This window comes from Dendrobates tinctorius, unplaced genomic scaffold (assembly GCF_039654945.1).
Source record: "Dendrobates tinctorius isolate UK_male_01 unplaced genomic scaffold, ASM3965494v1 ptg000162l, whole genome shotgun sequence".
Classification (NCBI taxonomy): domain Eukaryota; kingdom Metazoa; phylum Chordata; class Amphibia; order Anura; family Dendrobatidae; genus Dendrobates; species Dendrobates tinctorius.
The window spans coordinates 49,965,612-49,991,251 of NW_027361829.1; the positions used below are offsets into that span (position 1 = coordinate 49,965,612).

Consider the following 25,640-nt stretch of genomic DNA (forward strand, 5'->3'; position numbering starts at 1 on the left):
GCAAAAAATAAGTGTGGAATTGTACTTTCTTTGCAATTTCACCCCACTTTTTTCCCTTTTTCCATTACACGATATGTTAAAACCAATCATGTTGTTCAAAAGTACATCTTGTCCTGCAAAAAACAAGCCCTCACATTGCCATTTTGACAGAAAAATATAAAAGTTATGGCACTGGGAAAAGCATTAAGTTTATAGGACTTAGAACTGGAAAATTTGCATAACATAATGATATTATAAAAATACAGACTTGCTTAATAATTGCTTAATAATGCACACAGTGTATATATAGGGTCCTGTTATGTCACATGCTATTATCTCACATGTTGTGAAGAGGTTAAAGAAATTGACCACTGCTTTAATCACATTTTTAGTGAACCAAAAGAGATGTGAAAAATTGATACTTGCTTTATCTATGTTGCGCCTCTATAATCCTCATTTTGTCCCCTTCCAATCTCATTGGTACTTCTTTGAGAATGAAGTGGGGTTGTCTTGACCGCTACAGTCGATCAGTAGCTGCTGATTGGTTGCAGCCTTTACATTTGGTCTTGGCCATAAGAGATATTGTTTTTTCCATCTCAGGCAGAATATGAAAGCGGAGGAGTGGTGTAGGACTAATAGGTATTAATTTTTATTTTCCAATCACCCTGGCCTGTTTAAAAAATTTTTTAAAGTAATGGACAACATCTTTAACACTATATGACACTTTTTTGGCAATATGTAACTTTAGTATAATGTCTAACTCTGACAACTTCTAGTCTTGCTGGGTCTCTCCACAGTAGGTCTTATGCTCCCAGATGTTTTAAATGATAGCTGATTCTAATTTTATCTTATTAGGACCTAGTTACTTTTTCTTTTAATCCACAACCATATAATTCTGTCATCTATTTTAAATTTGTATGCTGCTAATTATATACTTTGATAAGGGAAAAGGGGTGAATGACAGTGTGGAAACCGTACTTTCACCATGGCATTGGCGTCCCACACAGGAATAGAAGTACTGAAAGGCAGTGATGAGGTAGGCTTCATGTCATGGTGCCTAAAGTGGAACCCAATTGTCTATCTGCCACTTAAGCACATATCAATATTATATATCTACTGGTATAGATTTTTCATTGGGGTCAAGGAGCTTCAAGTAATAGCTCCTAAAGTCTGTGTAACATTTGTAGTCTATATTTTGACATTAAAGTGTTTATCCCAGCCTAATTTTTTCACTCTAGGCCTTAAAGCTATAGGGAAGTAGTAGCTAACTACCTGCCTGTTCTATCCAATGCCAGCACAGAGTGGTCATTGACCAATTCTGCCACCAATCCTTCCTGCTGCATGTCAACAAAGCAGATCCCCTCCTTTGGGCTTTCTGTCAATGGGGTGTGACTGCCAATGCGATGCTGATTGACAGCTGTTTCCCCACAATTAAGCAGCAGTGAACCAGCTGCCAATCAGAATGACTTTGGCAGTCACTCCCTCTCAAGAGAGCAAAGCAAAAGAAAATCCACTGCTCTGTCGGCATGATGTAAATGGAAGTCGCTTAATTGTCTACAGGAGCTGATGTCTGCTGCTCTGTGCCAGTAGAGATAGGTGCCAGGTAAGTACAAGTACAGTACCTGCCTGTGAGCTCTTTGGTCTATAGTAAGGCTATGTGCACACGTTCGGAAATGCTGCAGAAATTTCTGCAAGTCCCTCCACGGGTAAAATGCATGCAGAATTTGCATGCGTTTTCCCGCTAAACACAAGCATTTTGCAAGCGTATTTAGCTTGCAGAATGTTTGCGCTTTCCAAGTGATTTGAAGCATCGCTTGGAAAGGTAATTGAAGGTTGGTCACACTTGTCAAGCATAGTGCTTGACAAGTGTGACCAACTTTTTACTAGTGATGCTGCCTATGCAGCATCAATAGTAAAAGATAGGATGTTAAAAATAATAAAAAAATTTAAAAAATGATAATTCTCACCTTCTGACGGCCCCAGGCCCTCAGCAACGCTCCCGGCATCTTCCGGTCCCAGTGATGCTTTGCGCGAAGGACCTTTGTGACGTCATGCTTGCGAGTGCGACGTCATATCAGGTGATTCACGCAAAGCATTACTGGGTCCGGAAGATGCCGGCAGCGTGGTGAGAGGCGGGAAGGACTCCGGGGGCCATCAGAGGGTGAGTATATCCCGATTTTTTATTTTAATGCTATTTTTTACAGGATTATGGTACCCAGGGCCTGGAGGAGAGTCTCCTCTCCTCCAGACTCTGGGTACCATCTGCACATGAAGTGCTCACTTCACGCATGGTGGGCATAGCCACATGCGTAAAATGAGCATTTCAATGCAATCCTATGGGTGCGGAATCACCACGATTCCGCACAAAGAATGAACATGCTGCATATTTTTTCCACTATGCGATTCTGCAGTGGTAAAATCCGCAGCATTAGCACAGCAATGCGGAATCCCATAGGATTGTATGGAATGCGTTTTCTTAGTGTTGTCGTAGCAGGAAAACGCTAAAAAAAACGCAACATGTGCACACAGCCAAAGAGAAAAAAGTAACTAATAACCCCTTTAATGCCATCCTCTAGCCTAGTGACATATTCGCTGAGTAACACAAGAATTGTTCTGAGGAGTCTGAAACAAAGGACCCACCATTGATTAGCAATATTTGTAAAACTAAATTCTTCAATCCCAAATAGGGCTCTTTGCCTTATTGTGCAACCAATATGTTTTTAGTGATGCTAGTAACGTAACTATGTGTTATGAAGAAGACAGAAAAATCTGCAAACATTTTATCTTCTGGTGAAACATGTGGTCCTATAACTTTGCTATTAAAACATTGCTATGTGGAATATTTAACCTACAGTGCTGCTGTTAAACACAAGACACATAAAGCATGTGTTTCATAGATAATGCTCTTGAAATTAATACTTTGTAATGAGTAATGTTTTCGTCCTCGTAGGCTCAACGTGAGATCACAATTCACATGTTATCGTTTAATGTCCTTGTGAGACTTACACCTGCAGGGGATGCATAAAACCCATATGTATGTAACTGCAATTTTATTTATATAGCACCACCCGCATCCACAGTGCTTTACAAGATTACAATTGGGGAAAATATAACACAGACCAAGATAAAGTACAGTGAGTGACAAAACACAGCAACACAAGCAAGAGAATGGCTGATTCGAGGTGAAAGGGCTGAGATGCTCTTTTTTTCTGAATTCTATAAAATATATAGAAATATCATGTTTTCCAAGGGTCATTTCTTTGTTGCTAGAAACAGGCATACGGGATAAATGTTCTAAAACATTTCTATGTCACTATTATTTTTGGCATAAAATGACAATTATTTATATTTTTGAGCATTGTAAACATTTCCTGCATTTATTAGAACATACTTCCACAATTATATCAAAGATCCACCTATTCAGCGATTCCCTTTATAGTTCTTGCTTTCTGTTATTTTTTTGTGATTGCTCATTGACACTCCCACCACAATTTTTATGCTTTGTACAAAAGTACCTTTAGGGTATATGCAGTTATTAAGTGTTTGCTGCAGACATTTTTGCACCAAAATCGTGTCTCTTTGCAAAATTTAGCGTAAAATACGCTTGTTTTTGGTGCATTTTTTTACTTGCATTTTTTATGCATTTTTCACTTGCTTTTTGTCCAATTCATTGGAGTGGGGGAAAAAAATGCTGAAAAATTTGACATGCTGCAGATTTGAAACTGCTTTAAATCGGCAAGGCAAAAATAAGCAGCTTGTGCAGGAGACTTCAGGAATCTCAGTTTCCTGGTACTGGAAAATCCTTCAGTTTTTGTGACAAAACTGCAAGAAAAAATGGGGAGACACAGGTTGGAGATAACTGCTATAATACATTAATTAATTTTCAGCTCAAAAAACATATGTAGGTTTGCCACTTAGCTCAGTCATCAATGACAAGCTGTGAAAATGGCATTTACTTGTAGGGTGAAGACTGGGAAACAAGTTTCACCATTTGACTGACAAGAGGAAAAAACCAGAGCTGTCAAATTCCAGACAGATGTGATTGTTAAGAGGCTCGTATTTAAAAGCAGCTAAAACAGCAGTTGTTATTAGACCGGAGGCTAGTAAAGAAAGGACACCTGCTGAAAGTGGCAAACACATGGCAGCTGCGACTCACTCGGGGACATTAACAGTGACTGACATCCTGATACATGGATCTGTCATTGACAAAAAAACACTAACCAGCAACACACATTAACAATGGTGTATTTAGCAGAACATGTTTTTTTGTATCTGTGTTGCTAGGTGATACTAACTTTCATTTGAAAGCTATGAATTTGCAGACAATGATGTAGTGTAGTGAAAAAGTAACTTTTATGCAGATTTTAATTTTGTAATTACATTGTTTGTGTCATGATCCATTTTTGGATGCGTGGCAGTTCTGGTTCCACTATGATTTAATTGTAGTTTTTCCTTTCAGACTAGCGGGGGTTAATGTCAATTTCCCTTGCTGGCAGCTTGCTGAAACTGCAGAGTTGCTAGGTCAGCTGATGTGGGTGGTAATCACTCCCACCATCCTTTAAATGGCCACCTGATGCATCAGATGACTGTTGGTGATAGAGCAATCTATATTGACCAAGCCTGGAGTAAGGAGCTCTCTGGCTGCTGTGGTGTGTCAGCTGGTTTTGTGAAGTCCGTGGTCTGGATGGCTTTCTTCTGCTGTGTGGTACTTTGCAGCAGAAGAGGCTATCAAGCTAAGTTTGGTGTTTTTTCCTCATCTGTCTCATGTTTGTCACCTTCCCCTGTGTTGTTCCATCTGCAGTGGTGAGGCTAGCGCACTTGCCAGCCAGTGTACTAGCCAAGGCAGTGCTAGGTGACAACAAGGGACGAGGTTCCTGACGGCGGTGGGAGGAAGGACCCACTTAGGGCGTTAGGGGAATGAAGGGTCAGGCTCAGATTTGAGCAGGAGTTGTTCATACCTCATTTCCCTCTCAGTAGGGCCTTTCTCTCCCCATTTCCATCCCACTTTATGTGTATTGTGACAGTTTGCTCCATGTTGAATTAGGCCACGTTCACACATTGAGTATTTGGTAAGTTTTTTACCTTAGAATTTGTGAGTTAAAATCAGCAGTCTGTGAAAAATGCAGAAGTGGTGCCGTGTTTCTATTATACTTTTCCTCTGACTGTTCGACTCCTGGTTTTGTCTTATAAATACTGAGGTAAAAAACTCACCAAATACTCAACGTGTGCATGAAGCCTTAGAGTTCATTGCCTCAGGCAGATAATAAATTTTATTAATAATAATAATAAATTTTATTTTTATAGCGCCGACATATTCCGCAGCACTTTACATTTCAGAGGGGATTTGTACAGACAATAGACATTACAGCATAACAATAATCACATACAGTAGATTATAACAAATACCAAGAGAAATGAGGGCCCTGCTCGCAAGCTTACAGTCTATGAGGAAAGAGGTAGATACGAAAGGTGAGTGGTAACAGTTGCCCTGATTGTATGGACCAGCCATAATGTTAAGTGTGTAACAGTACAGACACAGAGGGCTGATGCATGCATAAAGCATGTGGGAACATGATGCGGGGAACCTGGTTATGGTAAAACTTTTGGCTATGCCACACAGGGATAGATTAGGTTAATGTGTTGAGGCGATAGGCCAGTCTGAATAAATGCGTTTTCAGGACATGCTTAAAATTGTGGGGATTGGGGACTAATCGTATTGACCTGGGAAGTGCATTCCAAAGAATTGGCGCGGCACGTGTAAAGTCTTGGAGACGGGAGTGGGAGGTTCTGACTATTGAGGATACTAACCTCAGGTCATCAGCAGAACGGAGGGCGCGGGTAGGGTGGTATTCTGAAACAAGGGAGGAGATGTAGGGTGGTGCTGAGCCATGGAGGGCTTTGTGGGTGAGGGTAATAAGTTTATACTGAATTCTGGAGTGGATGGGTAGCCAGTGTAATGACTGGCACAAGGTAGAGGCATCGGTGTAACGATTGGTGAGGAATATGATCCTGGCTGCAGCATTCAAGACAGATTGGAGAGGGGAGAGTTTTGTAAGAGGGAGACCGATTAGAAGAGAGTTACAATAGTCGAGACGAGAATGAATAAGAGAAACAGTAAGAGTTTTTGCAGAGTCAAAAGTAAGAAAAGGTCGAATTCTAGAAATGTTTTTGAGGTGCAGATGACAAGAGCGAGCCAGTGATCGAATGTGGGGGGCAAAGGAAAGCTCGGAATCAAGTATGACCCCAAGACAGCGGGCATGTTGCTGGGGAGTAATAGTGGAACCACAGACGGAAATGGCAATGTCGGGTGTAGGTACATTAGTAGCGGGAGGAAACACAAGGAGTTCAGTCTTTGACAGGTTCAGTTTCAGATATAGTGAGGACATGATATTAGACACAGCGTTTAGACAATCGCCAGTGTTTTCTAGAAAGGCTGGCGTGATGTCAGGAGAAGAAGCGTATAATTGGGTGTCATCAGCATAGAGATGGTACTGGAAACCAAATCTACTGATTGTTTGACCAATAGGGGCAGTGTACAAGGAGAAGAGGAGGGGGCCTAGAACCGATCCTTGAGGAACCCCAACAGTAAGGGGAAGGTGAGAGGAGGAGGAACCGGCAAAAGAAACAGTAAAGGAGCGGTCGGAGAGATAGGAGGAGAACCAGGAGAGAACGGTGTCCTTGAGGCCAATGGAATGGAGCATAGTGAGGAGGAGCTGATGATCCACAGTGTCGAATGCTGCAGAGAGATCCAAGAGAATTAGCATGGAGTAATGACCATTTGATTTAGCTGTTAGCAGATCATTAGAGACTTTAGTGAGGGCAGTTTCAGTGGAGTGTAAAGAGCGGAAACCGGATTGGAGAGGGTCGAGAACAGAGTTTTCTGAGAGATAGCGGATAAGACGGGAGTGGACCAGGCGTTCCAGGAGTTTAGAGATGAAGGGAAGATTAGAGACAGGTCTATAGTTAGCGGCACAGTTTTGGTCGAGGGATGGTTTTTTAAGTAGTGGATGTATGATGGCATGCTTAAATGAGGAGGGAAAAATACCAGAAGAGAGAGAGAGGTTAAATATTTTAGTTAGGTGAGGGGTGACAGCAGGGGAAAGGGACTGGAGGAGATGTGACGGAAATGTGTCACTGGTGCAAGTAGTTGGGCGAGAAGATGCAAGGAGCCTGCTTACTTCTTCTTCTGTGACTGGTTCAAAATCAGAGAGTGAGTTAGATGCAGTGGGGGAGGGAGGACAGTGCATGGTATGAGGGGATTTGGAGATAATTTCCTGTCGGATCTGGTCAATTTTTTCTTTGAAGTAATTGGCCAGATCGTCAGCTCGGAGCTCCGTGGTTGGGGCCTGTACTCTTGGATTGAGTAGAGAATGAAAAGTGTCAAAGAGACGTTTCGGGTTATTGGACAGTGAGATGATGAGGGTGTTGAAATAGGTTTGTTTGGAGAGGTGAAGGGCAGTGTTGTATGTTCTAAGCATAAACTTAAAATGGATGAAATCTTCGTGTAGATTGGATTTTCTCCACAGACGTTCGGCGCACCTGGAGCACCACTGCAGGAAACGTGTTTGCACCGTGTGCCAGGGTTGTCGCCGTCTGCATTGTGGTGTTCTATTTATAGGGGGTGCAAATTCATCCAGGGCAGTTTGAAGTGTTTCATTGTAATGCTTCAATGCAGAATCAGGACATGAGAGGGAGGAGATAGGGGCCAATGAAGACTGCAAGTTCTTCAGAAGTTTCTGGGTGTTAATGGCCTGTGTGTTTCTATAAGTCTGGACAGTGGGGGTGACCTGAGCAGCCTGGCAGTTCTTTATAGAGAATGAAAGAAGATTGTGGTCAGAGAGCGGGAGAGGGGAGTTTGCAAAATCATCCACTGCACAAAGCCGAGAGAAGACCAAGTCGAGGGAGTTTCCGTCTTCATGCGTTGGAGAATTAGTAAGCTGCGAAAGGCCAAATGAGGAGGTTAGAGATAAAAGGTGAGTAGCAGATGGGGAGAGGGGAAGAGCAATGGGGATGTTGAAATCTCCCATGATGAGGGTAGGGATGTCACAGGAGAGAAAATGTGGAAGCCAAGTGGCAAAATGATCCAGGATCCAGGAATCCAGGCAGATAATCGTTTAAATGATGAACAATGCGATCATAACTAACGACTAGCAAATGACGAAAGATATAAAATTACTTCGGACTCTAAAAATATGGATTGTCGAAATAACATCAAATCCACATATTTTTTCCTTGCTAAGTGTATTTATATCTTTGAGTCTATGGAGTTGAACGCTTCTTGAGCACCAGAATATTCTTATACTGAAGAGCAAACAATGTCAGACAAGTGTTTAGACAGGACAAGAATCGTGAATGAAATGGTTGCATAGTGGACGTTACATTGTAACATCGGAAATCGTGCAGTGTTCCCACAGTCAGATAATATGAAGTGTCGTTCTGTTCAAAACTCAAATCCCTTAAGTTATATTATTTTTTTTTGTTTAGCATATGAATTCATAAAATATTGTACAAAAATTTCTGTTGATCTTGTACAAAGAAAATTAAATCTAATTAGCAATCAATATAATGTCTGATCAATCAATGAATCAATCAATCAATTTTACAATTTTATATGAAGAGTAGCAATTGCATTAATAATGATGAACAATATGACACATATATGTACTTGTTCCAATGTTCCTGCTGCTACTAAAAAATTGACTCGGAACACAATCAGTGAATAAATGAAGGCCGTACTTATTTAGCATTTGAATTCCCAAATTTTTTTTTGCCAGTCTAATTTTTGAACGAGAGAACAATCTCTATTATTCGATTTTCGAAATATGAACAAGAATAATTTTTCTCGCTTAAACAATCTCATATGCAATAAAGAACCATTTTTGGACACATAGTTCAGTCGCTCAAACCATTCACATAACACAATTGCCATGAGCAATTAGAAGCTTTATCGTCCAGTGTAAATGCGCCTCTTCTTTTTGCAGCTTACAGGTCCTACAGATTGGGACTTCTTATTAGCTTAGCCTTTATCAGCCAGATGTTACTTTACTTTAACTTGCCCTCAGTTTTGTGCTTTTGCAGTGATTTTGTTGTAATTTCCTCCCATAGCTTTTCTTTGTAGAAATACAGTGGTTTAATACAGTGTAAAAAACTATGATCATGACCTTACATAAGAAACCACCATTTACTCTACTATTCCGTAATTTCTAAAAACTGCTTTTTTTTTCCAGAAAAACTGTGTATATTGTACTTGGCATGCATAGTATTGCTGATACAGTAATCTCTCCTGAATTGTTTCCAGTATAAAGTTTATAATTCGATTTTTAAAAGTAGTTGATCACCCCCAATATCAATACTAAACAATCGATTCAGTGATATAGGGGACTTAAACCCTATAAAAATCATACTAGCACTATATATTGTATATATGTTATTGGTACAGTGCCTGAGAAAAACACTTTTAATTTGCATGCAAACGAAGGGGCTTTGGTGCACCCTTGTTGTGGCTAAGAGCTCGGTGCATTGTTATGACCCCTAAGTTTGCTTGCTGGAGATTGATACTGCTCACTTCCCAAAGTGAAGTGGCACCTTTCTGCTGACATCATTCACTAGACTTCTTGGTGTCTTATTTTTAGTAGGTAACATCAACAAAGATGACCTAGGACAGAAAATGCGCCCACCCATATTGTATGCACACCGGTACTAATGATGTATGCATGACTGGGATCAGTGTGCGTGCACCCAAAAACAGGCTGAGTTCATACAGTGCTTGCTCTGTGAAGCGAGCATGGTCAATCTGAAGCTGGGAAGATCTGCAGCATGCACAATGAAGGGCATAATGGTGTGAAATTATGTGTGATTTTGTTCTGAAATTCTCTTACATTGCTGTAATTCCAATTTTTTTTGTGTTTCATATAATGGAGACTGACTTGTAACTTTTGCTGAATCAATTGTTTTTGGAATCCATGTTGCTGGAAATGCTGGTGACCTCCCTAGATCAGATGCCCATCTACCTCCCCTTTATAGGTCATTAATATTTTACAGAGATTAAATATACTTACAATCTTCTAGGCTTAAAAAGAAAGTTGAAACATTTTATGCATTGGGTCATTGATGTCGTCCAGTAACACAGCTGTAAATCCTTTTGTTTCCTTTTAACTCGTTAAATGTTGGTTTTAAGCCTTGCAGATATTCAGTACCTGTTCATGCAAGTTTGCTTTATCCATTTGTTGGTGACTAGGGATGCATAAACTAGTTTGTTTCTAACCACTCTCCCTTTATGGCCAGAGACAAGAACCAAATCAGGAAATCTGCTTTCTCCTTGACCTGGGACACAATATTTGCTAATGCAAATAATGGTCTCTGAAGAGAACGTCAAGTTAACAGAAAACACTTTATCGAAACTTGTGAATTTAAGGTGCCCCCGAGAGGTCTTTACACATTTTTACAAGTATTATTTGGTAAGACACTATACTTTACTGTACATTGCTTAAAATGGACAGGTTGTTGCCTTTAATAAACTAGAAGTCAGAATGTAATTCACTTATCTCATACAGTCCTCTAATATACGCACAATATTGACATGCACAGTATATACACATGTGGTCAAAATGATCATATGGTCCACTAATTAGCAACACAGGTGTCTAGAATCTTGGAATCGATGAGTGGGCCTGTATAGAGGGCTACAGATACTCACTGTGCTGTTTGGTGATATAGTGTGTATCACACTTAACATGGACCAGAGGAAGTGAAGGAAAGAGTTGTCTCAGGAGATTAGAAAGCAAATTATAGACAAACATGTTAAAGGTAAAAGTTATAAGACCATCTCCAAGCAGTTTGATGTTCTTATGACTACAGTTGCACATATTATTCAGAAATTTAAGCTCTATGGGACTATAGCCAACCTCCCTGGATATGGTCGCAAGAGGAAAATTGATGTCAAATCAAAGAGATGGATCATACGAATGGTAGCAAAAGAGCCCAGAAAAACTTCTAAACAGAATAAAGGTGAATGTCACGCTCAATGAACATCGGTGTCAGATCGCACCATCCATCTTTGTATGAACCAAACTGGACGACCAAGGATGACACCATTGTTGAAAAAAAATCATAAAAAAGCCAGACTGGAATTTGCTAAACTACATGTTGACAAGTCACAAAGCTTCTGGGAGAATGTCATATGAAAAGAGACAAAAATGAAACTTTTTTGGAAAGGCACATCAGCTCTATGTTCACAGATGGAAAAATGAAGCATATCAAGAAAAGAACACTGTCCCTATTGTGAAACATGGAGGAGGCTCTGTTATGTTCTGGGGCTGCTTTGCTGCATCTGGCACAGGGTGTCTATAATCTGTGCAGGGTACAATGAAATATCAAGACTATCAAGGGATTCTAGAGATAAATGTGCTGCCCAGTGTCAGAAAGCTTGGTCTCAGTCGCAGCTCATGAGTCTTGCAACAGTATAATGACCCAAAACACACATCTAAATGCACCCAAGAATGGCTAAGAGGAAAACATTTGACTATTCTTAAGTGGCCTTCTATGATCCCTGTGTTAGGACTGGCGTAACGCACCAAATTATAAAATAGTAGTAGGTGCGTTCGCAGCCCGGGGTCCACCGTGCAGAGGTGGTATACCTATGCTAGATAATGGCGGAAGAAATAAGCGGTGTGAAAACAGTCACATGTGGGTTACATCATTCAATGTGAACAGGAGCGAACTCTGTTAATTCACAGAGCCGCACAACCACTGAACGTAGATGCCGGAGCCTGATTAGCTCACAGAGCCCGGCCAAAAGAGCGCACAGTGTATGGCCACAGAACTCTACCACAAGGACACGGGGTTAGAGTCCCTCTAGGCCCACTGAGTGCGCGGCGTCGCTACCGCGAGCGCCGCTATAGACGCTGGCTATGGAGTGTGGAGCACGTGCACTGAGGCGTGCCGAGTCACTGGTGAGGAATGATGCCTGACTCAACCTCTGACCTACCTACGCCTAAGCCTGGGTGCCAGCAGGCTAGGCTGCACAACACATGCGTACCGAGGGTAGGGGTTTCTTAATGAGTCATTCACCAGAGACATTCATACGTGCATACATCACTCACTCCTCAAAGTCTGAAAATACAGTCTATCCTAGTGCATGGCCAAGCGGACATGCGAACCTTTTATAGCCGTGAGCGTCCGGGACCTTCCTGGCTTCTCGGATGGGCCAATCCGAACACGAGCAGGACCTGAGCATGTGACCTTCGATCTCCAATGAGAGAGCACTCCACGGGCATGCTCAGTAGCCTGACATGAGGACTTAGTCCCTGGGGAATCTCGCTGCTGAGCAGCATGCATTGCCATAGCTGTGCCAGAGGTGGCAGCAGCAAGCAAACCCACGGAGCTGGTCTGGGCAGAACGCCAGGACCGACGAGTTTGCTGAGCAACCTCCACTGCGGCTGGAGAGGAATGGGAGACCGCCGGAAGGAAGGCTCGGGATTCTCGCTGTGCAGCGAAAGAAATCCGACGCCTAACACCCTGACCTAAATCCTATTGTGCATATTTGGAAAGAGCTGAAACATGCCGTCTGGAAAAGGCAACCTTTAAACCTGAGACAACTGGAGAAGTTTGCTCTTGAGGAGTGGGACAAAATACCTGTTGAGAGGTGCAGAATTCTCATTGACAGTTACAGGAATCGTTTGATTGCAATGATTGCCTCAAAAGGTTGTGCAACAAAATATTAAGTTAAGGGTACTATCATTTCTGTCCAGGCCTATTTCATGAGTTTTATTTGTTTTAAATTCTGTGGAAGCATGGTTGAAAAGTAATGTCTGACATTTGTGACACCCCAGAGTCTGGTTATCACAGTGACATCGCCTCCCTCTAAGAGGAAGTCATGCTTGGAGGCAGAAAGGGACCCCCATGCCAGGTAATAGATTAAATCACAATTCCTGCTGCAGGTCAGAAAAGGGAGATGCCTTATAAATTCTGGCCAGCAGAGGGGGTTGGTGAGTCAGCTAGAAATCAGCTGAGGGGGTTGTCATGGAAACGAGAGGAGCTGTGAGCTGTGAGGAGAAATGACAAGGCAGTTAAACGTGAGGTAAAAAGATCCTTCTGGAGGGTTCTGTCAGTTGACAGGGAGCTGATCTGTGAGGAGTGGAAGACAGGGAGCAGATCTGAGAGGAGTTCAAGACAGGCAGCTGATCTGACAAGAGGGAAAGGACATGAGCAGAGACGGAGAGGCTCTGGGAAGCTAAAACTTCATATAGCAGACCCAGAGCGAAGCGCTAATAGGGAGAAAAGGGACGTCAGAGTCTTTGGTGGTCAGGAGCTGTATGTTCTGATCGCCGGATTTGAAAGTACAGGGAATTGTAAATTCCTGTGCGACATTGAATACCTGAGGGCGCGACATCAGATAAGGAGCCCGGGGCCGACGGAGAAAAGGACGGTACCTGTTGTGAGCTCATTTTCGGGTTTGCCTCTGGCTTCTGGTGAGGGTTATGGAGCTGGCTGTGCTGACAGAGGAGTAGTGAGTTCTCTATCTGGACTCCCTCTGTTGGTGAAGGGAGGTAATGAAGATGATCTAAATGGCAGAGACCGGACACCTGAGGAAGAGGACTGCGATTGGACATCAGGAGTTTCTGATTGGATTTAAGGCAGCCGACTCCCTAGTGTCTTGCTGGTGATTTCTCCTGACTGTGGCTTCTGGTTTCCAGTTTGGTTCCTGCCTTCTTAAAGCTAAGTTTTCTCTCCTATTGTTCATATGAGTTTTTGTCTGGTTTACTTAGTTTTTGTGTTCAGCCAGCCCTGGCTGGGACTGGGCTGAATCCCCATTTTGTCTCTGATCAGTTGATCTCTTTTGCTCTGTCTTCAGAATATACCTGAGTGCTGATATAGGGAATTGAAGTCTAGCGACTTCAGGGCCTTTTTCTATCAGACGTGTTGGACATTTTTTGGCAGGGTTTTTTGCATGATTGCAGACAGCAGCTTTTCTTTCCTGTCCTTTCTAGTTAGTGAGGTCCCCATCGTTTGCTCAGCCTATCTTTGTATCTGTGTTTGTGTTTTCATCTTGTTTCACCGACAATATATGTTGGGGGCTGTCTATTGCTTTGGGGTCTGCTCTGGGGCAGTTTAGATTTTCCCTTTCTTTCTTTAGGCTTATTTAGTTCTCCGGCCGTGACGAGGCATCTAGGACCACCGTAGGCACGCTCTACGGCTACAGGGCGGCACGGTGGCTCAGTGGTTAGCGCTGCAGCCTTGCAGCGCTGGGGTCCTGGGTTCGAATCCCACCAAGGACAACATCTGCAAGGAGTTTGTATGTTCTCCCCGTGTTTGCGTGGGTTTCCTCCGGGCACTCCGGTTTCCTCCCACATTCTAAAGACATACTAATAGGGAATTTAGATTGTGAGCCCCATCGGGGACAGTGATGATGATGTGTACAAAATGTAAAGCACTGCGGAATATGTTAGCGCTATATAAAAATAAAGATTATTATTATTATTACTGGTAGTTGTGTGGATAGGATCAGGGGTCTGCAATCCGCTAGTTACCAACCTCTCCGGTTTTCTGGGCTTAGCTTGCTTTTTGTTTTTTCCTCCTCGGTGACTCATTCATAACAGAATCACCAGCCATACCGCAGATTCTAGGGTACTCAAAAGCAGGAGAGAATTGTAAAAAAAAGAAAAAGAAAAATTAAAAAAAAAAAGTGTCAGAATTTTTTTTTTTTTAATGTGTATATTTTCTCCTCTTTTTCTCTGGGGCCATAGGAGGATTCTTTTTTTTTCTTTTTCTCCTTGATGGAGATTAAGCAATTGTCTGATCGTGTGGAGCAGCTCGCTGCTGAAGTGCGGGGAATTTCCCCCTATCTCACTCATTCGCATGCTGCTGAACCAAAGATCCCTACTCCTGATGTGTTTTTTGGGGATAGGTCTAAATTTTGGAATTTTAAGAATAATTGTAAATTATATATTGCCTTGAAGCCTAACTCATCTTGGAGCTCTGCGCAGCAGGTTAAAATTGTCATCTCCATGCTGCGCGGCGATCCCCAGGATTGGGCGTTTTCTTTGACACCTGAAGATCCTGCTTTGACTAATGTGGATGCATTTTTTCAAGCCTTGGGGTTGTTATATGATGAACCTAATGCTATTGATCAAGCTGAGAGAGCCCTATTGGCATTGAACCAGGGTCAGGATCCTGTAGAGTTATACTGTTAGAAATTCCGAAAGTGGGCGGTCCTTACTACCTGGAATGATGGTGCCTTGGCAGCTCTCTTTCGGAAGGGTTTGTCTCAAACTTTAAAAGATACTATGGTGGGATTTCCTGTTCCCTCTGGTCTTGACGATTCTATGTCATTAGTCATTCAAATTGATCGGCGTTTACGTGAACGCAAGGCTACGCGGGAGGCGCTGCCACCTTTTGAACAAATGTCTGAACCTATGCAATGTGATAGAGTTTTGTCTAGGGCGCAACGTCAGGAGTTTAGAAGGCATAATAAGCTGTGTTTATATGTGGAGATGCCTCTCATGTTATTTCTGTCTGCCCTAAATGAGAGAAACGTTTTGCACACACATTTGCTGTGGGTGGTGTACAACCTAAGTTTCTTTTGGCAATTACTCTGATCTGCTCCTTATCCACATTTTCCGCGAAGGCTTTTGTGGATTCAGGAGCGGCCTTGAATCTGATGGACTTGGATTTTGCTAAACGTTGTGGTTTTCCTATGACACCTCTGCGGACGCCTATACCTTTGAGGGGTATAGATGCTACTCCTTTGGCGAAGAATAAACCTCAGTTTTGGACCCAGGTGATAATGCGGGTCGCCCCAGACCACCAAGAAAATTGCAGATTTTTGGTGTTGCATAATTTACATGATACCATTGTTCTGGGTTTTCCCTGGTTGCAAATCCATAATCCGGTTTTGTATTGGAAATCTGTGTCTGTGGTGAGTTGGGGTTGTCGGTGTGCTCTTGGCGACACTCCTGTTTTCTCCACCTCTCCCCAGTCGCATGATGTTCCTGACTATTTGGCTGTTTTTTATGATTTATTTAGTGAGAGCAAGTCTGCGTCTTTGCCTCCTCATAGGAGTTATGACTGTGCAATTGAGTTGAGACCTGGGTGAAATTTCCCAAGGGTCGACTTTTCAATTTATCTGTACCCGAACACGAGGCTATGCGGTCTTATATTAAGGAGTCGTTGGAGAAGGGTCATATTAGACCATCCTCTTCGCCCTTAGGTGCTGTTTTTTTTTTTCGTGGCCAAGAAAGATGGTTCATTATGGCCTTGGATTGACTATCGTTCCCTCAACAAAATTACAGTTAAATATCAGTATCCATTACCCCTGATTTCTGATTTATTCTCCAGAGTTAAAGGTGCTTGCTGGTTTACTAAGCTTGACCTCAGGGGGGCGTATAATCTTATTCGCATCAAGCATGGGGATGAATGGAAGACGGCGTTTAATACACCGGAGGGACATTTTGAGTGCCTGGTGATGCCTTTTGGGCTCACTAATGCCCCTTCTGTCTTCCAATCCTTCATGAATGATATTTTCCGGGACTTTGTAGATAAGTTTTCGATCATCTATCTGGATGATATTTTCATCTTTTCCAGGGATTGGGATTCTCATGTGGAACATGTTCGGACTGTGTTCCGGATTTTGAGGGAGAATTCCTTGTATGTTAAGGGATCGAAGTGCCTTTTTGGTGTACAGAGGATTTCATTTTTGGGATTTATTTTGTCTCTGTCAACTATTGAAATGGACCTGGCCAAGTTACAGGCCATTTATGATTGTTTTCAACCCACTTCTTTGAAGGTTCTCCAGAAGTTTTTGGGTTTTGCTAATTTTTATCGTAAATTTATAGCTAATTTTTCTGGTATTGCTAAACCACTGACTGATTTAACTAAGAAGGGTGCTGATGTGCTGAATTGGTCTTCAGAGGCTGTTTCGGCCTTTCAGGAGCTGAAGCGGAGGTTCACTTCTGCTCCGGTTTTGCGGTAACCTGATGTCTCACTTCCTTTTCAGGTGGAGGTAGACGCTTCAGAGATTGGTGCAGGAGCTGTTTTGTCCCAAAAAGATCCGGTGATGTCTAAAATGAATCCCTGTGCCTTCTTTTCCCAAAAGTTCTCCCCATCTGAACGCAACTATGATGTGGGGAATCGGGAATTGTTAGCCATGAAATGGGCATTTGAGGAGTGGAGACATTGGTTGGAGGGAGCTAGACATCAAGTTGTGGTCCTCACTGACCACAAGAATTTGATTTACCCTGAGTCGGCCAAATGCTTGAATCTTAGACAGGCTAGGTGGGCCTTGTTTTTTACGCATTTTGATTTTGTGGTTTCCTTTCTTCCAGGCACTAAGAATGTTAAAGCAGACACCCTTTCTAGGAGTTTCTTTGCTGATTCTCCTATTGTGACCAAGCCTACTACCATCCTAGGTGAGGGGGTAGTTCTTTCTGCCATCTCGCCCAATTTGAGACGTGCTCTGGGAGAATTCCAGGAGGACAAACCTGAGCGTTGTCCTATGGGAAAATTGTATATTCATGACCAGTGGAGGAAGTGAGTGATGTATAAAGCTCATTACTCCGCATTGGCTTGTCCTCCAGGCATTTTTGGTACCATAGATTTGGTGAGTCAGTCTTTTTGGTGGCCTGCCTTATCTCGTGATGTCAGGAATTTTGTGCAGTCCTGTGGGACTTGTTTCCCAGTCTAAACCCTGTTCTCGCTCTAGTGGGTTGTTGATGCCCTTGCCGGTGCCTAAGAGGCCATGGACCCATATTTCAATGGATTTTATTTCAGATCTTCCTGTCTCTCAGAGAATGACTGTTATTTGGGTGATTTGTGATAGATTCTCCAAGATGGTGCATCTTGTACCACTCCCAAAGTTGCCATCTTCCTCAGAGTTGGTACCCTTGTTTTTACAACAGGTGGTTCGGTTGCATGGGATTCCTGAGAACATTGTATCGGACAGAGGAGTTCAGTTTGTTTCCAGATTCTGGAAAGCCTTTTGTTCCAAGCTGGGAATTCAGTTGTCCTTCTCCTCTGCGTTTCACCCTCAGACCAATGGGCAGACGGAGAGAACAAACCAGACTTTGGAGTCCTATTTGAGATGTTTTATATCTGCTGATCAGGATGATTGGGTTTCATTTTTGCCCTTGGCCGAATTCGCTTTAAATAATAGAGCTAGTTCTGCCACCTTGATGTCCCCCTTTTTCTGTAACTTTGGGTTTCATCCTTGATTTTCTTCAGGGCAAGTGGAATCTTCAGCCTGCCCAGGTGTTGACACTGTGGTAGAGAGAATGCAGCAGATTTGGGACCAAGTAGTGGATAAGTTGTCTCTCTCCCAGGAAAAGGCCCAACGGTTTTGTAACCTGCATAGGACCATTGGTCCCCGGTTTAAAGTGGGTGATATGGTTTGGTTGTCATCAAAGAATATCTCTATGAAGGTGGCTTCTCCAAAGTTCAAGCCAAGATTTATTGGACCTTACAAGATTTTGGAGATTCTTAATCCGGTTTCTTTTCGATTGGCTCTTCCTGTTACGTTTAAGATCCATAACGTGTTTCATAAGTCGCTGTTGAAGAGATATGTTGAGCCAGTAGTTCCTATGGTGGCACCTCCTGACCCAGTATTGGTTAAAGGTAATGTGGAATATGAGGTAGAGAAAATACTGGATTCTCGTCTGGCTAGACGGAGACTCCAGTATTTGGTCAAGTGGAAGGGTTATGGCCAGGAGGACAATTCTTGGGTCTCTGCCTCTGATATTCATGCCAATAGATTGGTTCGTGCTTTTCATTGGGCCCATCCTGATCGGCCCGGTGGCATGGATGAGGGTTCGGTGACCCCTCCTCAAGGGGGGGGTACTGTTGTGAGCTCATTTTCGGGTTTGCCTCTGGCTTCTGGTGAGGGTTATGGAGCTGGCTGTGCTGACAGAGGAGTAGTGAGTTCTCTATCTGGACTCCCTCTGTTGGTGAAAGGAGGTAATGAAGCTGATCTAAATGGCAGAGACCGGCCACCTGAGGAAGAGAACTGAGATTGGACATCAGAAGTTTCTGATTGGATTTAAGGCAGCCGACTCCCTAGTTTTTTGCTGGTGATTTCTCTTGACTGTGGCTTCTTGTTTCCAGTTTGGTTCCTGCCTTTTTAAAGCTAAGTTTTCTCTGCTATTGTTCATATGAGTTTTTGTCTGGTTTACTTAGTTTTTGTGTTCAGCCAGCCCTGGCTGAGACTGGGCTGAATCCCCATTTTGTCTCTGATCAGTTGATCTCTTTTGCTCTGTCTTCAGAATATACCTGAGTGCTGATATAGGGAATTGAAGTCTAGCGACTTCAGGGCCTTTTTCTATCAGACGTGTTGGACATTTTTTGGCAGGGTTTTTTGCGTGATTGCAGACAGCAGCTTTTCTTTCCTGTCCTTTCTAGTTAGTGAGGGCCCCATCATTTGCTCAGCCTATCTTTCTATCTGTGTTTGTGTTTTCATCTTGTTTCACCGACAATACATGTTGGGGGCTGTCTATTGCTTTGGGGTCTGCTCTGGGGCAGTTTAGATTTTCCCTTTCTTTCTTTAGGCTTATTTAGTTCTCCGGCCGTGACGAGGCATCTAGGACCACCGTAGGCACGCTCTACGGCTACTGGTAGTTGTGTGGATAGGATCAGGGGTCTGCAATCCGCTAGTTACCAACCTCTCCGGTTTTCTGGGCTTAGCTTGCTTTTTGTTTTTTCCTCCTCGGTGACTCATTCATAACAGGTACCCGTGGAATAGGCTCATGCTGACAGCCGTATAGGTTAGTGAAATCATCATGCAATTGAGGGTCGCAGCATAGTTATAAACAGCGGAGACCAACACACAAAGCGCAGAAGGAAAGTCCTAAATCCCCACCTGGCAAGGTGGATCCCTTGAATGCCTCCAGGCGAGCCAGACTCATTCCATCACCTGTATGTGGTACTCTGGATTACAACCACTTTCAAGTAAAAGGTAAAAAAAACTGCACCTCTCTATGTCTTTCTCTCATTTTTCTGCACCTTAACGTTCACAGCCATTTTTACTATTTATTTAACATCTTTGCACTGGGACTATTGCTCTACCTGTGGAGAGCTATTTTCACCTCAGCTACGACACACCAACAGTCTCAGGGGAACAACACCGCAGCGCTGGTCACCTCTGACCAGAATACCACAGGTGGCGTCACATATTTAACCATCAATAAACTTTATCTTAATTTTTTTACCACATAAATACCACACAACTTTCCCCTATTTTATTACTGGATGCCTCTGGGCCACGGACCGGGTCGCCGCCACCGTGACACCATCCCCCGTTCAAGCCGACGGGCCCGGTGCCGAGTACCCCCAGGCCCCGCGGGGCGCTCCACTTTCATTTGTTGATTTTCATAGATTTTTGATTTATTATTACTTTTGTCAGATTCAACTTATTACTGTCACCATTGTGGGTTTTTCTGTCATTAAACGAGGGGTACCAACAATTTTGACCATGTGTGCAGATGACAGGAAGCCAACAATGAACCAGGCCTTACATGTTAACCAAACTTTGGCTATCCAGTGTCAACATAAGCACAAATGTAGATTTGTCTTGGTAAATCCAACCAATTTCAAAGAGATTGCTTTGCAAATATTGTAATTTTCCCTTTCATATAGCTGTGGAGAAGTTTACACTTTAACAGAAGCACTACTCATGTGAAGGGAGTCCTCTTAGTGCAGTGGACTTGCTGTAGAGTCCTCAGTATTTATGAACTTTGTGACATGTCCACCTACCACCTCTGATTGACAGCTTTCTCGCTGTGCATATTTTTAGGAAGAAAACTGTCAGTTAATGGCTGGAGGATAAGAAATCTTATGAACACCACAAAGTGTACATTTCTCAAAAACTACAAGGCAAAGACACATTACATGCAAAACACTGAGGTCAGCATCTCAATCACTGCTGCCCTCCGAGAGATGACAGATTCTCTTTAAAGAGGTTTTATCACAATTGAAAGTTATCTCATATTTATAGGATAAAGGACAGTTTACTGACTGTTCAGTGTCAGACCACAGTGACCCACAGTAATCCTAACAACTTGGGTTTTCTGAGCCTTTTCTATATTTAGCAGTGGTATGCATGGCCAACTAGCTCACCATTCATTGTCTATGGTTCTGCTGGAGAAAGACAAATACTGTATAGTGCCTAGCTATTTCTGGCAGTCCCATAAACAATGAATAGACATTCGATACATTTACAGTAAGTTTTTGAAATACCATTTAAATAGAGTTGGTGTGAATTGTTTTGCACATTCCTGTTCATCTGCCACGACAGTGGTTTGTGGCTGTTGGCTGGGAGTGGGAGATCTCGTCATACCTGATGACACCTGCTGTCTTTCTTTTGATTCGCTGGCATGCTGCAATGTCATCCTTACAGCATGTCACACGTGATGCCATGTCATATCTGCTTATCAAAAGTATAGCCACAGTTGTCAGGAAAAAGGCAGATTTCCCACTCCTGTCCAACCCTCCCATCCACATTTGTTGCCCATGGACTGGAATGTGTGACTTGACTCGCTCCAACTTTGCTCTTTAATGTTAATAGGGACTAGTAAATGGTTATCTCCTAAGGTTTCCATAAGGTAGGTGCCACTAGCGATGCACATTATTGGATCTAACCTTTCTCCGTAAGCTGAAGTCTATACTAGGAAACCTGATACTAATCATGGATGCATGTTGATATCATGTGTGCAGCATACATAAGTTTGCTTTCATCATATTTGGACTGTTTGAAGGCTATAACATTTCATTGAAATTGCCCAAAACAATGATTGCAAATAAAAAACAGTGTTGCGTTTATATGTAGATCTGGCAAAGATTACCTTGACTTGGATAGCACACTATAAACAATGTGTAGTTCAACAAATAATTTGCCATTGATCAATGGCCTGTGAAATGATATCTTCTTCCTCTTATGTGAGAGAACCTCCCCTGAGAAGATATAAAAAATGGAGCCTTGTGAGCCATGATAATGTTTGCTACATTTATATATAGCTAATATAAACATATGGGAAAAATTGGGTTACGATATACATACTCTACCTATAGGATACTCTCAAACAATAATGAGAACCATATAAGAAACAGAGAGCTTATTTGATCCCATTAACAACAATGTGCTCCAAAAAGTTTTTAGTAATCAAAAGACAAGCTTCCGTAAAAGTGCAAATTGTCTTTATTAAGTGTAACAATGATATTAGTATCGAAAAATTCAAAGGCTAAAAATTAGCGTAATAAGGAACAAGCGGACAATGATACAACCATAATGCCATGGAGGGCGTCAAAATGAATGTAAGTAGGCATGTAAACATACATCAATTGCTAAAGTGCATAGTGCAATATACAGCAGCATGATATAGCCAATTAACATGCGTGTATGCAAACGGTAAAGACAGGCCAGAGTAGGGGAGAGGGTTAGAGATTAATAATCCCACAACATCACACTGAACATGTACTAGTGCTAACACTAACACAACATCAGCAATTCTGCTCAGTAACGATCAGTGTGCGGTAACTCATTGTATGGTATATAGCCAAAGTCCATCCTTACCCATGCCAGAAAGCCCAATCCAGAGCACAGATGGGAGCAGAATTGCTGATGTTGTGTTAGTGTTAGCACTGGTAGATGTTGTTCAGTGTGATGTTGTGGGATTATTAATCTCTAACCCTCTCCCCTACTCTGGCCTGTCTTTACCGTTTGCATACACGCATGTTAATTGGCTATATTATGCTGCTGTATATTGCACTATGCACTTTAGCAATTGATGTATGTTTACATGCCTACTTACATTCATTTTGACTCCATCCATGGCATTATGGTTGTATCATTGCCCGCTTGTATCTTATTATGTTTATTTATAGCCTTTGAATTTTTTGATTCTAATATCATTGTTACACTTAATAAAGACAATTTGCACTTTTACGGAAGCTTGTCTTTTGATTACTAAAAACTTTTTAGAGTACATTGTTGTTAATGGGATCAAATAAGCTCTCTGTTTCTTATATGGTTCTCATTTATATATAGCTGTCACATATTACTAGAGAATGCTATGATACCAGTAGTGATGGTTGGTAGTTTATTTTGTACAAGTTAAACCCTTAGGGTGTGTGCACACGCTGCAGATTCTGCTGCGGATCCGCAGCGGATTTGGTCCTGTGGATACAGTACCATTATAATCAATGGAAAATGAAATCCACAGTGCACATGGTGTGGTATTTTCTGCGCGGATTTGCTGCGGTTTCAAATCCGCAGCATGTCAATTCTTTGTGCGGATTCTGCTGCGGTTTGACATATGCTCCATGGCAGGTGTCAAACCGCAGGGGAAACTCGCAAGCTAAACCACATAAAATCTGCATATAAACCGCAGGTCTTTTGACCTGCGGTTTTACCTGCGGATTTAGACAAATCCGAGCGGAAAATTCCGCAACAGAATCTGCAGCGTGTGCACACACCCTTAGTATAAAATGTTAAATAAACTGCAGATTTTATCAAGAGAAACTTTTTCGAAACGGTATATAACATGACAAATGACTAAACACAATTTCACAGGTGGTAGATTTGAACAAAATGTTGTAGTTGTTCCATATACAAGTGCTTCTCACAAAATTAGAATAGCATCAAAAAGTTAATTTATTTCAGTTCTTCAATACAAAGTGAAACTCATATGTTATATAGAGTCATTACAAACAGAGGGATCTATTTCAAGTGTTTATTTCTGTTAATGATGATGATTATGGCTTACAGCCAATGAAAACCCAAAAGTCATTATCTCAGTAAATGCAGCGTGGCATGGAGGTGATCAGCGTGTGGCACTGCTGAGGTGTTATGGAAGCCCAGGTTGCTTTGATAGCAGCGTTCAGCTCTTCTGCATTGTTGGGTCTGGTGTCTCTCATCTTCCTCTTGACAATACCCCATAGATTCTCTACGTGGTTAAGGTCTGGTGAGTTTGCTGGCCAATCAAGCACAGTGATACTGTTGTTTATAATCCAGGTATTGGTATTTTTGACAGTGTGGACAGGTGCCAAGCAGTGCTGGAGAATGAATTTTTCATCTTCAAAAAGCTTGTCGGCAGAGGGAAGCGTGAAGTGCTCTAAAATTTCCTTGTAGACGGCTGCACTGACTGTTGGGAAGGGCGGAACGCACTAAATAAAAATAATAATAAAGTGCATTCGCCGCCCGGGGTCCACCGTGCAGTAGGTGTTAAAACCGCTGCTGACTAATGGCAGACAAGCAATATGGCGATATAATGCACACGGTTTCAACTTCATCCGAAGTGTGCAGAGCGGGCTCTGTTCACACAGAGGCGCCGCAACAAAAACATACAAAAGGCTGAGCCTGTTAGAGTCACAGGCCTCAGGTAAATGCACACATGGTATAAGGTCACAGGAGCAGGAACTAAGACTGAGGGGCTGCATCCGTCTAGACCTACCGTGTGTGCGGCATCGCTACTGCAAACGCCAAGAAGGGCTGCAACTGCAGCACGGCGCAGGACACTGCCGCTGGACGACACAGCTACAAAGCAGGCGCTATGTTGGACGCTAGCACAGAGGTGCGGTGTGCACAGTGGCCTAAGGCTTGCCACAGACTGGCGCAGACTACTGAACAAATACCCTAACCACATGCGTAATATCAGAGGGAAGGGGTTTCATAATAAATCAGTCACCAGAATCATACATCCGTCACCATTCACACATAGCAGTATAGTCTATACTAGCACATGGCGGAACGGCCATGCATGCTTTTTATAGCAGCCGGGACCTTCTGGAAGCTTCTAGATCTCCGAGATGGACCAATGAGATCTGGAGCAGGACCTGAGCACATGACTCCCGATCTCCAATGGGAAACCATCTCATGAGCATGCTCAGTAGGAGGACTGAGGGACTTAGCCCCTGGAGAGATTTGCTGCAAGGCATTCTCCTCTGCGGTAGATAAAGAGCAAGAGATCGCAGAATGTAAGGGTCTGGATTCCTGCAGAGCAGACGCAGGAACCTGACTCCTAACATTACCCTCCCTCCTAGGGCCCCCTCCTCTCTGAGCCTTCCAATCCACCACCCTGTGCCCATCAGAAGCATAGGCCTCAGACTCGTCCGAAAGCAAGTCTGATGTCCCGGTAGGTGATACGGAAAACCGGGACACGTGGAAGGTATCAGAGGCAGCAAGATCACCAGGTTTAAGAAGGGACACGTGGGAGACAACGGGAGCGGCAAAACCGCCCGCAGCATAAGTTGAAGTGGGACGCCGCGGAGCATTGGCGAACGTCTCCACTCTCTGTTTAAGGAAGCTTACCCAAGCACACGAGGCGCATGCCTGAATATATTTCTTAATGTCCCGAGCCCTGTGCAGCCACCAATACGACCCTGCCAGGAGTTTGTGGTCTGCATGTAGCCACAGTGACCACCCGCCATGGATGCGTGTGCCCACGCGAGGACTTTCAGCCGAAGGCGAGGGGGGACAAAGGTCTTGCCCGGCGGCACAGAGTTTGGCCATTGCGGGGCCCCGTTATCCTGGTGAACAGAATGCTGACAGTGGCAGCCGCAAGTGGAACTTAGTGTCGGATGCGTCTCGAGACTGCCACGAGACACCTCCATGGGCTCTGAGAGTGAACACTCTGGCTTGGGTGATTCCAGAGGTTCAAAGAGGTTGGGAGCCGGAGTAACCT

At 43.0% G+C, this 25,640-nt stretch overlaps 1 protein-coding gene across 1 annotated transcript in view; it reads left to right on the forward strand.

Annotated features, from left to right (window-relative positions):
* SUGCT (succinyl-CoA:glutarate-CoA transferase) overlaps positions 1–25,640 on the forward strand; it is a 1,606,806-nt gene that overhangs the window by 985,414 nt on the left and 595,752 nt on the right. The gene's annotated exons all lie outside the window — the stretch shown is intronic.